General features: G+C 43.1%; 1 protein-coding gene across 1 annotated transcript in view; it reads left to right on the top strand.

Annotated features, from left to right (window-relative positions):
• The first annotated feature begins 440 nt into the window (after nt 1-440).
• large2 (LARGE xylosyl- and glucuronyltransferase 2) overlaps nt 441-17440 on the top strand; it is a 61794-nt gene continuing 44794 nt past the window's right edge. Inside the window, exon 1 of the mRNA XM_063882227.1 lies at nt 441-530. The gene's annotated coding sequence lies outside the window, so the exon portion shown is untranslated. The remainder of the gene's footprint in view (nt 531-17440) is intronic.

The following is a 17440-nucleotide window of genomic DNA, read 5'->3' as shown; positions in this document are numbered from 1 at the left end:
GGCGGGGTTTATCCTTGTGTATGTGTGTGCGTGTGTGTGGGGGGATAGTGTTGCTGCAGCCTCATTCTTCTGGGGGAGCTGAGTACAGAGTGTGTCCGTCTCACAGTGATCACCGAGCGGCTCACGCAACATCCGGGACTACCGAGAACCGCAGACCCCCTCTGACACCTCCGCTGCAACCCGGGCAGGGTGCACCGTTCTCGGGGTGAAAGCTGCGCAGAGTCGGACTCTTCTTCCCCACACACCGGGTCTCTGCTGCCGCTGCTGCTCCGCCACCTGGCTCCCCGCTCCAGTGTGTTTGTGTGAGCACAGTTTGCAGAGCTGACACACACACACACACACACACACACACACACACACACACACACACACACACACACACACACACACACACACACACACACACACTTTCTGGATTGGAGTTATTCTCCCTGTTTCTGGATGGATTTTTGAATGGTTTATACAACAAATCCCTGGATTAGGATATGGAGTGATTCACAAAAACAGAGGAACTAAAACTGCAGACACAGGTGAGCAGATACAAAGATACAAACTGTGTGTGTTTGAATAGCTGCTTCTGAGGCAGTATGTGCATGTCTCAGATTATAAGTGTGTGTTCATGTGTGTGAGAAAGCTCCATGTGACCTGTGTGTTGGATAAGGTCTTACTGTTTTTCATTCTTATCCTCTGAGCTATGTTCAGAAACCCCCCCTCACACACACACACACACACACACACACACACACACACACACACACACACACACACACACACACCCTTGCCTTCAGTCCTGCAGAATATTTATTTGAAGTGTAAATGTTTCTGCGAAGGAACTTATTGAATAATTCCGTGCTATATTAATATGTGTGATTCATTAAAGATGAGGAGTTGGCACGTTTTAAGGTCACAGCTCATGACCCAGTTCTTTTTGGATGCATCTTACACAAACAAACTCTGCAGATGCTCTCGGGAGGAGAGAGGAGGTGAATGTGGGATGAGGAGCCACACAGGCAGTAATGCACATGCTGTAAACGCTCTGCAAACAGCAGCCAGGGGTGCAGCTTCTTGGAATAAATCGTGCAAAAAGGAGAAAACACCGGATCACAGTTTCAGTGAATTCTCAATTATGCACATTTCCACTATTTCAAACACCCTCTGCTTTCTCTTTTGACCACAACTCCTCATTCAACCTACTGTTTTATTCATTCTGTTTAATTGTCGTGCTTAACTCTGAGACTGAAGCGATTATTTGAGATGCACAGGGACTGTGAGCTTTTGGAAGTCTTTAGATATGAAACCGAGTTCCTGTTTGCTCGGCTGCCCTGTAAACACAAGTTGTTTTTTAAGGTGTGTTTGCGCTGCTCAGTGGTCGATATGTGGGATCTTTACCTCCCGTAACCTCTGCTGTTGGAAGATCAACCTATCTTTACAATAGGTGGAAAGATACTAGATATTTGTGCATATTCTGGATATCAGAAGTGTGTTTTCCTGGTTATTAAAGCTAACTCACATTAAAATAAGGACATTTTCTGGATGAAGTCGACTGTTTTAGCTCTCCTATCATTTGCCTTTACCCACTTAGTCGTTAAATCCACATTACTGATGTATGTTTATCAAAATCCCCCCTAAATATTTAGTGAAAGCATCAATGGTCAACCCTACAGTGTCGCCACAATATCCATATTGAGGGATTTGCTCAAAAATGTTTTGTTTTTTTGATGTTCCTAAATTAATCTCGCTGTAGGTAAATCTGGACTGAAGGTTTAAGGATTATTTAGTATAGTGTAGGTAGGGTAGACATCAACAATGACATATAACATCATTGTAGGTCAGATGGGATTAACCCTCAGAGAGTTAGCCGGGGTTAAGCAGACTTAGTGACCTATTGGTTTGTGGATTTCAGTTTTGCAGCCTTGCATTTTGGTGTTTTGGTCATATATATCTTTTTTGTGCAACTGAAACCGACCGTTTCACTCTAAATGGGACCATCATTTACTAAATGAACGTCATGTGGAAGGAGACTTGAAACTACAGATTGAGACCATTAACTCATCAGGAAAATGTTTACTGAGGGTGTAAACACAGGGAGGAGTAGGGGGAATGTTTTTATAGACTTCCATACAATCTGACTTTTATCTGAAATCGTTTTTTCATTTTTTAGAAAATCAAAATGAGTTCAGACTCAACACTTTGGAAGCTTTCTTTGAGCCTCGTAACACTTAATGTTGTTAGTGAGAAGTAGGGTCATTTTCTCATAGACTTCTATAGAATTGTATGTGTTTTTATCAAGTGTTTAATACACAACACTCACATTAGAAAGCTAGAATTGAGTTCAACCTCTACACTCTTGAACAGTTTTTAAGTCTCCAAGTACTTATTTATTCGGAAAGTAAAAAGTAGGTTATTTTCTCATAGTCTTCGATACAATCTGACTTCATTTACAACAAATGGACTTGAAAATGCTGTATATTACAGAGAATGCTGTTTGCCTATAATTCACTTTCCGTATTTGAAGATTGCCACGTGGTTGGGCTCAGAAAAACAATCTGTTATGAAACAAATATACATTTTATCCCAAAACAATTCGGACCAGAAACCAAATCTGCCAGAAAAGCGAAACTCTAATAACGAGGCCAAAATGCTCGTTACAGCTCGTGGAAACTGCTGAGTCAGGCGATATTTTATTTCTCTACACATGTTGACATACATTATTCTTGAGAGCGTCTTCGACAAAGGGCTCTGGACTCGTTCCCATGGAACATCACGTCACTGTAGGAGCATTTGCATGCAACGTGCTCACAGATAACAGCCTCCACATTCACACTGTAGATCTCTGGGGTTCGGTTTTAACAGCTGTTACCTTTCTGACACTTCGCTGCTGCTTCCTGTCACTCTTACGTCACCCCCCTGGAAGAAACCCGGCATGCTTTATCCTTTTGATGGATGCAATGCAACCTCTCTCCTTCTTTGCATTGTGTGTTTCACAGAGGAGAAAGTTTAGGAACATCCAAGTTTTAGTTCTTCTCTTCGGTCCAGTTCGTCCCACTTTCTAATAACTGAGCGCTTCCCCTGAGAGTACATTTAAATATTCATCTCTGGTACGAAGGTGTGCCACAGTGAGGAGGAAAGTAGTATCAGCACATGGCTCCTGACCCCACACTTAACCCGGCCAGGAAGCGTACAATCTGATTTGTGAAATGAGAAATTCCATTTTTACTTTCGCTCGGAAATCCTTCAAGTGTGGAGTTTCGGATGACTCGCCCTCACACCTCGGCCCGAGCTCTTCCTGTTCGCGTTCAGGGGAGCACTGACTCATATCTGATTAATATTTTAAGGGGCTGACGCTGTTTTTACACTTCAAGATGAGTACATCCATGTGGAGTACTACTACTATTACTATTACTACTGTGAGGACGTTGGGGGTATTTCACCTTGGGCTTGAAGTCTAATTGTACTGTTGTGTTGCAGTAGCTACAGACTGCTGTATATACTGTGATTACTCATACAGTAATCATTGTAATACAGTAAGCACATATTCATTTGTACATCAAGGAACAATGTGCACGTATTTACATCACCTCTTATGTTAATTAACACATTTTATTCCAGTTGATTGTTTTTAGTTTGACTCTGGGTAACGTACATCTTAAATAATGAATTACTTTTCCTTTCTCCAACGTTCGAGGTAGGTGATGGAGGTCTTTCTTTCTTAATTGGGTTTCCAATTAGCATATACTAGGGTTCCTGTGGTTCACACACACTAAACCCTTGGGTTGTATTCCTCCGGTTTGACTATTTATAAAGCATGTAGTTTGAATAATCACCCAAACACCTTTTAAGGTATATGTAGGGTTAGGGTTAAAGACATTATAGCTACACACCAAAAGAAGGAGCTCAACTCAATGAATTAACAATCCACAACAGCTTTCATCAACTCTAAACGAAGTACACAATGATAGATGAATCCCAGTCTGGCTAAATGTATATTAAACTTGATGTGTTTTCCTTATTCTTACCGTCAAATGTTGTACACAAAAACATATCCTTCTCTGATTGGCCTTTAAGAATAGATGTATGCATTCTGCACTTTCACATGTATAACTCAAAGAAAGACGGGTATGATTAGCCTTTCGTTAGACGGTTGGGAGGCAAAATAAAGAGACAGGAAACTCCTCTTACTCAAGATAATCAATCGACTCCAATGAATCACAAAGAAGAACAGTCACATTTAAAAGCTGGAACCGGAAAGCTTTTGGCATCTTTGCTTTAGAAAAACTGGATCAAGTGATTGAAAAACATCCGCAAATCAATACTTCTACTCGCCGTTTCAGCTAAATTGAAACATCTAGATAACATCTGGCTCCGACTGTGAGACAGATGTTATCACCAGCATCAGTATTGGACCTCATTACTGCTCGTCTTGTGCTCAAACCCCTGCAGCAGGTTCAACATCTGGAGGAAGTCTGAGGCTGCGCAGGTGTCGTAATCAGGCTAACACCGATAATATCCGCGATAAGCAGAAATGAACAAGGCATTGGACGTCTCCCAGTGTGTTTGTTGGAATGTGAGGAGAAGAAAACCAATCAATCCCAGCCATGTGGTGACTCACTCGGCGGGGTAACAGAGCGTATAATTACAGAGCTGTTTGTATATATGTGATTACGCTCCACGATCCACGGTCATTCTGATCAGAGTGACCTGTGAGCGGGGGAGGCAGATGGCGGGCTGGTAATTAATCATAAAGAAAGAGGACGAGGCTGTGGAAGAGGTGTAAAACATGAAAGTGGTAAGACAAAGAGAGGAAACAACAGATGTGCCACCAGTATTCTGCAGGAATGTGTGGTTTAAGATCGGTCCCACAAGATTGCAGTATTCAAATCACAGGAAGGATGATATTTGTTTGAGGCTGAAAATGGAAAATATCCCAGTTAAGTATCATGGGGCTGCAGAGACATCCCGGCCTGTAAATTGTGTTTGACAGACTCAACAAAACATGTGTGTTTGGCTCAGATCTGACAATCCTTTATCCAATTCTAACGACAATTCAGAAATGATGAATACCTACAATATCGTGAATCATATCACAGTTTCAGTATGGCAGCACGAATGCAAAGCTGTCAGGCTTTCCATATTGTCTGTATTTAGTTTTGAGGGCGCTGAGACCCTGTTACCTGGTGCAGACAAAACCCTGGTTAAGGATAAAATAACTGTGGTGTGTGCAGGTATAAAAAATAGTCAGAAATTTGAAAAAAAGCAGATTTTTTTTTAGGAAAAAAGTGATGATGTTGAAAAAATAGTCGGAAATTCAAAAATGTCGAATTTTGAGGGGAAAAAAATCTGAAGTTTAAAAATAAAATCATAAGAGAAAATCGGTAGACCAAAAGTGCGTGGTTTGAGGAGGCACGCCCACGGTGACAGGGAGCAGAGACCCTGTTACCAGCGTTCACTGAGCATTGCTTCAAACATGAATGAAAAACTTCTTCTTTTCAAACATTTTCTTTCATTGAAACTAAAAGAAGAGTACAAATACTTTGACCGCACGTTTCCTTCCATTGTCGTGCTCTTCCCTCTCTTCCAAAGACCCTACATTCCTATACAACCAAACTGCAAATATTATAATCTTTTCCCGGATTAAGGTCGCCATTTTCCAAAAACGTGCTTGACCTCCTTTCTACGCAGATTAGAAATGTGTGTGTTATACGGAGAAAATCCATCCCAGTCTATCCAAGTTTAGAATGGAGACTTGGAGTTAGGAAGAAACCTACAAAAGTTTATGGAGAGCAATATTTGAGTTTGACTATTAGCACACTGTAATGGTTCCAGCCATTAGGCTCCCAGATGATTGCAGAATCAGTCCAATGTGTTATTGATTACGCAGACTGAAGTGAGTATTTGGAGCAGGTTCATAATCCAAAGCTTTTTAAGCCTTTAGCGATCTGAAGTTTGGCCTAGCGTGTAGCCTCAAAGCTGCAGGTAAAGTGATTCTCCAGCACGCGTCTCTAAAGTTAGAAAGATGGAGTTTAGTTTGAATAATGCACAAACCCTTCCCCCCTGTGTTTCCACTCTCAATGCTAAGCTATGCTAATGTTTGGTTGCTGTAGCTTCATATTTGGAGACATGACATTGGCAATAATCCCCTGTCTGGAGATCGGTTTAGGAAATTTAAATCACTTTAGGGTTATTTAGCATCCTGTTAGAGTTGTTGTGACTTTGTGGTCGTTTTGCTTCCCTTTTTCTTAATGCTGCGCTTCTCTGCGGTCATTTTGCATAACTTTTTGTTGATATTGTGACTTTGTGGTCATTTTGCATCCTCTGTTGCTTATTTTGTGGTACTTTGTGGTCGTTTTGCATCTCTTTTAGCTAATTATGCGCTTATCTGTGGTCAATTTGCATCTGTTTTGTTATTTTGTGACTTTGTGGTCCTTTTGCATCCGTTGTTATTAATCATGCGCTTCCTTGTGGTCATTCCTTTGCATCTCCCCAACAGGTTGTGTACAGAAAGTTGTTTCTCTAGCCCAAATGTCTTGGATAATACAAATCCAGAAAAATGCGCCTCTCACTTCTTATATATCTTTCACTTCTTGTTTTGTCTTCATTCTTCTCGTCCCTCCGTCTGACTGACTGCCCACATAGTGTTTTAACTTCCTCTGTCTTTAATGGGCTCCCTGCTTTATTGTCTGCACAGTAAAGTGGACCTAACCATTAAAATATCTCTGATCAATATTTCAAAGCTGTATAATATTAATGTAGCTCTGCTGAATGTACTCAAATAGTCGATGGCATAATATTGCTTTTAATTCTTCCTTTCTTAACTTTTGTCTCTAAGTTTTATTAAAAACACTTTTCTTTACTTCTTTTTGAAGCAAAGAAAACATCCATATTGTTTCTTCAACTCGAGGCTCAAACTAGCAGTGAATTCTCTCTCTCTTAGCTGTTAGCTCTGTCCTTTGGCCAATCAGGACTGTGCTGCCCAGCAGTTGCTATTAGCTAAAAGCTAACGTAACTAGCGCTCCTCCTGCACATTTCAACACAGATTTGTTCTTCGCGGTATGTTCCAGCAAGAAAAACTTGTGTGCAACCAAACAGATTTATTATTGTACCTCAGAACACTTTGGTTTCTAAAACGGTTCTTAAATAATAATTTACCTTTGCCCAAAACTAGTTCTTACTTTAACACATCACAATATGAGTCAATGCATCAACCGTTAGCATTAGCTCCTAGCTCTGGCGGTTGCTAACAGCTATAAGCTAACGTAACGTACGAATGGGAGGATGAAACCCTCTTTATTAGTCACATACATGCACACAGCAGAGCACACACATGAAATTGGTCCTCTGCATTTAACCCATCCTAGTACTGGGAGCAGTGGGCAGCTAATGTGCAGCGCCCGGGGAGCAATGGGGAGGGGGGATTGGAGGTGTCCGGTCCCTTGCTCAAGGGCACCGCAGCAGGGCCTATGAGGTGAACTGGGACCTCTCCAAGTCCACCTTCCATATTTTCAAGTCGGTTGGGGGCCTTGAACCGCCGACCATACGATTCCCAGTCAAAGCCCCTACTGACTGAGCCACTGCTGGACATTTCTATGCGTATTCCCAATGTAACTCTACCAGGAAAAGAATGTGTGCATCCACACATATTTTGTATTTACCTCGGACAATTTTGGTTTGAACCCGAAGTGAAACGGTAATTCTGTCTTCCTCTGTGCCACAGAGCGCCATTGTTGTCCGAACAACAACCAAAACTACATCAATCTGTCGCACAGTTGCACTTATTACCATGAGCAGACACATTGTACTTTATGTTGACTCAATCCTGCTCAGAGCAATATAGATGCATCCGCCGCAGAAAATAGTCCCTATAAAATGCACTATGTCCTCCTGTTTGCTTTAGAAAACCTACAGCTGTTCATTGTGTATGTATGTGTTTGTGAGGCATCAGAGAGTTCCTCACCCTAACCCTTTAAGGATGTGTTGACTATGGGAAACACACACATCCCAGTACAGTATACCTTCTTTTATTTGATTGCTGACTTACCCTCCATGAAGTACGCACACAGGGTGGAGGACAGATTTCTAACAAGCTGAATTAAAAACTAGTATCTACTGATTATGCCCATGGCTGCACTCTCCCCCCTTTCCTCCTCCTCCTCCTCTTCTTCTTAAAATGTCTCCGTTGTGCCCCCCCCATCCCATCTCTACTAATGGTTTCTCCATTAACCCCACCTGATGGCTGTGTGGGTAATTACAGATTTATGTACGGCCCGTGGCCACACACAATGAGGAGTAAATAACGTGTTTGACCGAGCAGAAAGGAACATAAGCTAGCTGTGCCTTTGTACGGATTCAACAAGATACACACACACACACACACACACACACACACACACACACACACACACACACACACACACACACACACACACACACACACACACACACACACACACACACACACACACACACACACACACACACACACACACACACACATTCTTTCTCTTTAATGAAAGGTTTAACCATTACATCCAGTAAGGTATTTTGCCTCGATCCCGTGGGGTGGGTTTGTCTCTCGCTCTGCCTCCGCTGATCTGTGTGTCACTGAGTGTGTTAAAGTAGGTCTCATGCAGGTGGAGCAAATTGCACTTTACACCACCCCTCGCTTGTATCCGTACTACTATGTTGGCCACCAGGGGCCAGCAGGAACAAGATGTAAACCCAAACTGACTGATATTATCAACTATTTCTCATACTTAGTTGCAGGTACTTACTTTACAAGTCATCCGTTTCATTATTTAAAATGTGTATTCTGCCATATTTATACATTTGTTATCAATTAAGGATTTAAAGAAGCCCCTAAAATAAAGTTTAAACGTCACGCTTGGCAGATATTCCCTCGTCCAGTAGCATTAGAGCACCTTAAGGATTTATAGGAGTCTGTGTGCTATTAAATACGCTCATTGTAATGGATTTAAGTCCGGTAGTATCCCTGTTTTAGCTCCATTTTTGGTCTGCACCACCAAAAATGGAGCAATATAGGAGCATTTCTGTGTCTTCAGCCGCTTAAAGGTCCACTAAGTTCACCATATAGCGCATTACTGTTCCCCTTTAGGTAGTGTACAGTGACTTTAAGAGTCTAAACACTGACAGGAAATGTCCCGAGAAACCAAACGTGCCTCGTTTTGTGCAATGAAAATGTCCTTATTTTGATCTGCGACAGAAACGAGCTGTTGTGTTTTTTCTTTGACTTTTAAACGCAGCACGTAATAGATGCATGGTAATAGATCTACCCCAAAGTGTTAATAACGTCTCTGATCAGTAACATAGACCAGAGCTTTTATTCCAAAGTTTACCTCTAGGTTTCGCACTACACACCGGCCTTTTCACCCTAAAATCACCGTTCTGTTAATCAGTTTTAAAATACATTATGTTTGCACAAATGACACAGATTTGTGACGTCTGTTTGCATAAATTCAAGCCGGTTTGAGCGCACACTGGAGCAGAACGACTGGAAATCGACCAGACTCTAAAACATGTATAGAAACATTGCTATGGGATCCAAACAGCTTGAAGGGGGGTGGGCTTTTAGACTTGTCTTAAGAGCTTTTGATGCTCCCTCAGGCCCAAAGATAACACAAATCCTGTGTTCAGTCTGAGCCTTTTGTTTGTTTACCCAGAAGAAGGGCCCAAATACTTCCATATTCAGGGACTCCTTTACCCTCTTTCCATTGCATTAGTCATATTTGTAGCTCAGAGAAACCTCGGTCTGTGGTTCTGTGCACCAGCGTTTAGCGTCCTGCAGAACTTGTCTTGTAATCCTCTCTACGTGGGGACTCAGACTCCGGTGTTTGCGTGCATGCAGCTTGTGTTTTCTCAACATCTGACCTAATCCCCAATGTCTGCATGCTAATAATCTGTCTGCAGCTCTGATTGATTCCAGCTTGTTGTGTTTGTCAGAGCCGTGTGTCAGGTTTATGTTGAGGACTAAACGTTTACAAGAAACCGAGTCGAAGTTGTTGTATCGCCTTCTTTACGGCACTTTTATACATTTTCCATTTTTGATTTGCCGCGCCGTTTGCAGACGGGAGTTTCATTGACATTAATCCACTCACGTTTGTGTAGAGAGCGTTTTCAGATCGAAATGAAGTATGAAAGTGTTTCTCTGCGAGTGATTTACGTTTCTTGACTCCAGCATGAAAACCATTTCCGTGGTAAAGTGACAGGAAGTCGCTCTCATGCATCAGAGGACACGTTCTTTAATTCAACCTTTCTGAGCTCTCCGGTTCCTCGCCGCATTTCCAATGTGTGAAAGTTCGACCGAGCAGAAACAGAAGCAGTTTGTCTCCAGGGTGAGACGAGAGGAAATGTTACATCATGACAAAAAGGACAAGGATTCATCCTCTGGGGTCTTTCGTGTCTTTCCTCCACATTCAGAGGAAGTTTCAGCCTCTCGGTGGTGACAGGAGGTCAACTTAAACTACAAAACCTCCACCAACGAAGAAGCTGCATCTCTGTTGATCATCAGAGTCCTTTTGGAGTAATTTGTGGACGTGTGCATCTTGTATAGTCATCCTGACACCCTTTGTGTTCATTTTGCATCAACATCTGTTCAGTCTGCTTCTCTCTCTGTCCTTTCTGTTTCTCTTTGTGGTCATTTTGCATTTTCTTGTGGTTGATTTGTATGATTTCCTGGTCATTTAGCATCCCCCCATGGGCGTTTGTTTATACTTGTAGTAATTTTGCATTTTGTGGTTACTCCTCCCAATCTTTATTTTTAGCATCTCGTTTTGTTCGTTCTGTGTCTCTTTGTGGACATGTCACATCTCCTCTTGGATGTATTGCATCTGTCTTTGCTAATTGTGAAGGTCTTTCTGGTTCATCTCCCTCCCTTTTTGTCAATGTTGCATCTCTATGTTTACTTTGTGTCGCTTTTTGAATATATTATTATAAATATGGTGGAAGTTTTGCACTCTTTCTGCTCCTTTTCTGTCCTTGTGTGGTGCTTTGATTGACTGTCCTATAGTTCTGATGCTCTGTACGTTAGGATTCACCCTGTGGAGAGCATGTCAGCAAATCTGATGTAAATGTGGCGTGTAAATCTCAGTTTTGACCCATATGCAGCCAGGTAGAGCCACACTAACACTGACTCTCTGCTGCTCTCGTGACCACAAAGGATCTCCTGAGAACAATAGAGCTCTTATGATTGGTCAAACATGGCCTGTGTCCGAGTTCAGGTCTCACTGGATCCCAGCAGCAGCAGGATGAAGCCCCTTCTCCTCCTCCTCTTCTTCACTTCTCTGTTCGATGTGAAGCGATGCCTCCAGCTGAACGTAGGAGTCCACCTCTGATTTGACGCCTTTTATAGACAACCCCCCCCCCTCGTTCTATTTCTGTTGGAGATAACAGGCCTGCTGTGTGTTTGGAAACAGAATCAGAATGAAGGAATACCACCTTCACCTCCTAGAGCTCCACTGTGTTTCTTTAAACCAATCAGCTCTCGTGGCCAGCAGCAGCTCGTTAGCATTTAAAGCTACAGACACAGAATCAGCTCTTTAGGAACAGGGCTGAAACAGAGGGGGTTATGGGACAATGATCTGTTTGGTGTCTCAGCCAATCAGAGACAGGCTCTGGATGTATCTGAGACCTGGAACCTTTAAGAACCTTTAACCTTTTCTTTTGGGTTGGAAAACTTACTGTACTTTCTTTAGAAGCTTTTGGATTTCCTAAACCAGCAGGTGAAGTTGCATAATCCTGTCGTTGTGTGTGTGTGTGTGTGTGTGTGTGGGGGGGGGTGTTCTGGTGTTAATGGCCTGTGTCCTGCCTGTGGCTTCTCAACATGCTCCTGCATTAAGAGTGGGGGGGGCATGGGGGTCCTGCAGGGGAATATGAATAAATGGTAGGACGAGGGGGGGTGGGGGGTAAAGGTGTGTTAGGTGTCGCCTCTTTAGTCCCGCTCGTCAGCCTGTTGTTATTCAGATGAGGTGTGTGTGTGTGTGTGTGTGTGTGTGTGTGTGTGTGTGTGTGTGTGTGTGTGTGTGTGTGTGTGTGTGTGTGTGTGTGTGTGTGTGTGTGTGTGTGTGTGTGTGTGTGTGTGTGTGTGTGTGTGTGAGAGAGACTGCTCAGACTGATTTCTGAGTCTCTGGATGAGGAGCTGTTTCTCTGCTGAGGATTCACACACCTTTCTTTAGGTAAGACTAAATCTAGGATACATTCATCTGTTCTCTGAGACAGATTTCACTTCTCAGTTCACCTGGAGGATGTTTTTCTTTCTTTCTTTCCTTGATTTAGTTTTGATTTATCACTTTTAAAACAGGCGTGAGGTTAAGTGTTGGTACTGTAGATCCTCACAGTGTAGAGTGTGTAGTTCAAGAGATGTGGAAGGGGAAACCCGCCGTGCAAAATTAAATTAAACACATGTATAAATATATCCAAACACAGGACCAAAGTGCAGCCTATCACTCAGAAAAGAGCTAAAGGCTTCATTCAGTTATTTTATTTACTGTCACAGATTTGACGCGGTTTACTTCTCTACCATAAAGCTTGCTTCATCCTTTTTAAAACCAGCGGCAGTTCAGTTTCTGTACCTGTCCGGTCCTCAGCTCTCTTTGGGGTGTGCAGGGATCAGGAGCTGCAGAGGGGGAAAACAAGCCTGTGCAGAAACTCAATTAAAAGACAAACAAAGAGTGAAAAGTTTAAACGTTTCTGAAAGTTCATTTTCCGTCACATGTTTGTGTTCTGCGTGGTGTCGCAGCAGCAGCAGTACACCTGTTCTGAATGTGTGGTCTTTTAATTGCTTTGCTTTATGAACATCTTTCTTATTGTTTTGATCCGTTTCACTCTTTCATTCATTTTAGCTTTCTGTTATATTGCACACCGTCGTGCACAGAGACCTGCCAGCTGCTCTACAGGTAGTTGTCCATGTTACATCAGAGTCAGAGCTGGGTACGACACACAGGAGGGATCTGCTTCGGTGTATGTGGTGCAAACAGAGACTCAGAGAGAAGTAACTGAAAATACAAAATAGTAGAATTTTGAAAGCTAAGACTATTGCAACGAAAACTACAGACAATATTTACACAAGATATATGACAACTACTCTATTCGAAGTGGAGAGCTGTGCTGATTTAAAAAGAGGTAGCAGGAGGAAGAAATGTGCACCATGTTGTGCAGGATGTGCAATATTTAAACGTTTGCATGATGGGATGTGCATCGTAATAATTCACCAAGCAGAGACTGGGAAAGGTCGAGGTCAGAATCTAATATGAGACCAGAAACCACCCTAGATTCTGAATATGGAATCTGTCTTTGGAGAGTTTCACTAATCTGTCTTTCAAATCAACTCAGAGGGTCTAAAAATAAAGTCTTCAGTCAAGGAAAGCTGTAGCTGGGTCCTCTCTACCTCTCTGTAGAACGTGTTTGCAAACAGGACGTCTCCCGCTCTCTGGAGGTGGTCTGATTGGTTTGATCTGTTCGTCTTTATGCTTTTTGCATGCAGAATTTGAGAGACTGCTGAGCACATTTCAGTGAGCACATCATGAGCTGCTGTACCTTTGTCTGCACAGGATTTAAAGTGAGGATTCGTTCACAGATCATTTTCAGATTTCATTGTTCTTGTAATGTTTGATCTCCTCAATTCTCTTTGTGGTCACTTTGCATCCCTCCATTGTGTGTACCTGTAGTCATTTTGCGTCCGTTTTGGTGCATTTCCTTGTGTTGGTGGTTATTAATCATCCCAATCTTTAGTTTTAGCGTCTCGTTTGGTCCATTTTGTGTCTCTTTGTGGACATTTCACCTCTGTTCTGGGACGGGTTATCTGTATAGCCGATTGTGGAGGTCTTTCTGGTTAATTTCCCTCCGTTTTTGTCAGTGTTGCATCTCTATGTTTACCTTGTGTTGCTTTTTGAATGTTATAATACATATGGTGGAAGTTTTGCATCTTTTATGGTCATTTCTGCCAATTCTCCATCATTGTGTGTCTCTTTCTGGTCCTTTTCTGTCCTTGTGTGGTGCTTTGATTGCCTCTCCTGCAGTAACCATGGTCGTACGGTAGGATTCACCCTGTGGAGAGCATGTCAGCAAACCTGATGTAAATATGGTGTATAAATCTCACTTACAGCCAGGTAGAGCCACACTAACACCGAGTCTCTACAGCTCACGGTGCAGGAATGGAAACTGTGCTCCATTAATGACCACACAGAGCTCTTATGATTGGGTCATCTCCTTTTTCTCGTGTATAACGGCTGTTTTCCCCAAAATATCCAGCGTTCCTTGTCAGATTTCTCAGCGTCAGAGTGATATAAGCTGACAGAGTGTATTCGGAGTAGATGAAGGTTTTAAAGTCTTCCTCCCGGACTCTCAGCAGAGGACTGTCATCTCCCTGTTAGCGTCTCCGGAGCTGAACTCTGCTCCCAGCATGCTTTGCTCTCCCTTTGATTGACGGGTTGAGGCCTTTCAGGGGGGGCGGTGTGACAGCTGATGATGGATCAGCTGCACACAATGTGTGTGTGTGTGTGTGTGTGTGTGTGTGTGTGTGTGTGTGTGTGAGGGAGGGAGGGTTGATATCTGTCTGATATGATCTGTGTGTGTGTGTGTTTAACAGAGGAGGTGTTTGATGTGACGTTCAGAGAATGAAACACACGGTGTGTTTCTCACACACGTCAACACAGCGTTATGTTTTGTAACACCGAGAAGAACCACACAATGGTGTTCATACCGCCCTATTTAAGATGCTTTACCTTACCTTAACCCCCACACACAGATCCATCATACACACCTCAGCAGATCACTTAATTAACTTCCCTTCAAAATAAAAGCCTCTCATGACAAATCTTAATTAGCCTTGATTACTTTCAGTATCTGTAGTTATGAGTTTATTTTTAGGGCTTAGACTCCCATTCCTCTCCACGGGGTGTTTAGTGTAGGACGTTGCTACTTAAGGAGTGTTACTTACTCCCATTTTTAGCTCTGCTTGTTGCCGGTACTTGAACGCACCACAGCGATGTAGATCCACTCTGCTGCTCTTCCTCCTCTTACGTTCTAAATCTACAAGTAGACTCCTCTCTGTATTTTTATACCGCTGTGTGGGAAGACTGAGCACACCTCTACCTACACAGGGTGTGTGTGTGTGTGTGTGTGTGTGTGTGTGTGTGTGTGTGTGTGTGTGTGTGTGTGTGTGTGTGTGTGTGTGTGTGTGTGTGTGTGTGTGTGTGTGTGTGTGTGTGTGTGTGTGTGTGTGTGATTCGTGACTGTTTCCTCTTCGTAATGCTCTTCGTGTCAGAGGAAGACTCTGGTGATGTGGAAACAGCTCTCAGTGTAATGAAGCCGAGAGGAGGAAGAAGAGGAGGAGGTGAAGAGCATTTGAGGCTAACACGAGAGGGAGGAAGAGGAGGGAGGGAGGGGAGGGAGGGAGGGAGGAAGAGGAGGAGAGATAAACATCATGATAATGTTTTATAGTTTTTGGTGGAAGCTGAAACATGAGCAGTTAATGTGGTTCGCTAATAATGCAGCATCCATTCAGCCAGGTGTGTGTGTGTGTGTGTGTGTGTGTGTGTGTGTGTGTGTGTGTGTGTGTGTGTGTGTGTGTGTGTGTGTGTGTGTGTGTGTGTGTGTGTGTGTGTGTGTGTGTGTGTGTGTGTGTGTGTGTGTGTGTGTGCACTTACTGACTTCCTCTTCACATCAGCTTTTCATGACAAGCAGGAGAAAAAGTTCCTGATCTCTTCGAGCAGATTCTGAAACCCAAGCTCTGATTAGGAATGGAGTTCTGCACTTACAGATCTGAAGAAATACAAACTATATTTAAAAGTTCAGCCAGGTTTAGTAAATCTGATCGCCTCGAGTTTGCCTCAGATGTTTTAGAGAAAGAAGGCAAAGTCCAGATTTAAAAAGAACAAAATGAATCAGAATGAAGATAAACAGGTCACCTGAGGGGAGCCGCAGCGTTTAACATCTGAAGGTTTTTGAGTTGGAGATTTATTTTCTGGTTCATCGTCAAAACTATTCATTCTCTAATAAATTCAGCAGATATTGGACTGTAAAGCCCCTTTATATTCAGTTGTGTCTGCTGTCTGCCAACATCAGGGACTGGAGGAAGTGTGTGTGTGTGTGTGTGTGTGTGTGTGTGTGTGTGTGTGTGTGTGTGTGTGTGTGTGTGTGTGTGTGTGTGTGTGTGTGTGTGTGTGTGTGTGTGTGTGTGTGTGTGTGTGTGTAAACAGCATGTTTTATCTGACTTGACGAGGTTAATCTGGGTGTAAATGTCACAGCGGCCTGTTTACATGCAGCCTGTGTAAACGCTGAGTGAGTCAGAGTGTGTGTGTGTGTGTGTGTGTGTGTGTGTGTGTGTGTGTGTGTGTCAGGTTTCACCTCCACACCAGTGTGTGACTGTAACATGTGTGTGTGATAAGCTGCTTCAGTTTGTCTGTATCTAGTTTGGTGTCTTGACTTTTGTTGAGGTTCGATTAAAAATACATTAAAGCTCTTTATACACACACACACACACACACACACACACACACACACACACACACACACACACACACACACACACACACACACACACCATCAACCCTCCCTCCCACACACACACACACACACACACACACACACACACACACACACACACACACACACACACACACACACACACACACACACACACACACACACACACACACACAGGCCCTACAGGATATTTCCTTACAGTCAGCAGTTTGTACTTTACTTTCCAACTTATGCTACTTTATCTACATTTCAGTGTGTGTGTGTGTGTGTGTGTGTGTGTGTGTGTGTGTGTGTGTGTGTGTGTGTGTGTGTGTGTGTGTGTATGTGTGGTCGGGGGTTGTATTGGGGTGTGTCAGTGGTGAAGGCGGTGTGTATGTCCTGTGTCGGGGGTCTCTGGGAGCTGAGGGGAGTAATGATCCGTGGAGCTATGCTGCGAAAACATCATTATTCTCCAGCCTGGCTCTGTATGCTGTGAGTGTGTGTGTGTGTGTGTGTGTGTGTGTGTGTGTGTGTGTGTGTGTGTGTGTGTGTGTGTGTGTTTGTGTGTGTGTGTTATCTGACTTTTTTGGCTGCTTGTTTTTTGCTAGCATGTTGTAAAAGTGACATCAGGTTTGACTTTGATTTATTTTCATTGTTAAACCGAGATGATTTGTCAAATTCAGAGCCGTCCTCCTCGCCCCGCAGAGCAGCTGAATATACACTCAGATGATCAGATCAGACTCATGGCTGTACACCAAGCAGGAGAAGAGGAAGAGTATCTGAAGCTTTTAACCCCCGCTAAGCCCCTCTGCACCCCCCACCCAATTCCAGATCCCTCCCCGAGCCCCTGAGCTCATCTGGAAATCTTTCTGATCTCCCCCTCACATTTCAAATCCAGCAGCATCCTCAACTCTCTCTACTTTAAAGAGTCCTCTCCTGCTGATGTTCAGGTGTATATCAGTATGTA

This window comes from Eleginops maclovinus, chromosome 4, assembly GCF_036324505.1.
Source record: "Eleginops maclovinus isolate JMC-PN-2008 ecotype Puerto Natales chromosome 4, JC_Emac_rtc_rv5, whole genome shotgun sequence".
NCBI lineage: Eukaryota > Metazoa > Chordata > Actinopteri > Perciformes > Eleginopidae > Eleginops > Eleginops maclovinus.
This window is presented reverse-complemented; position numbering and strand designations above follow the sequence as displayed.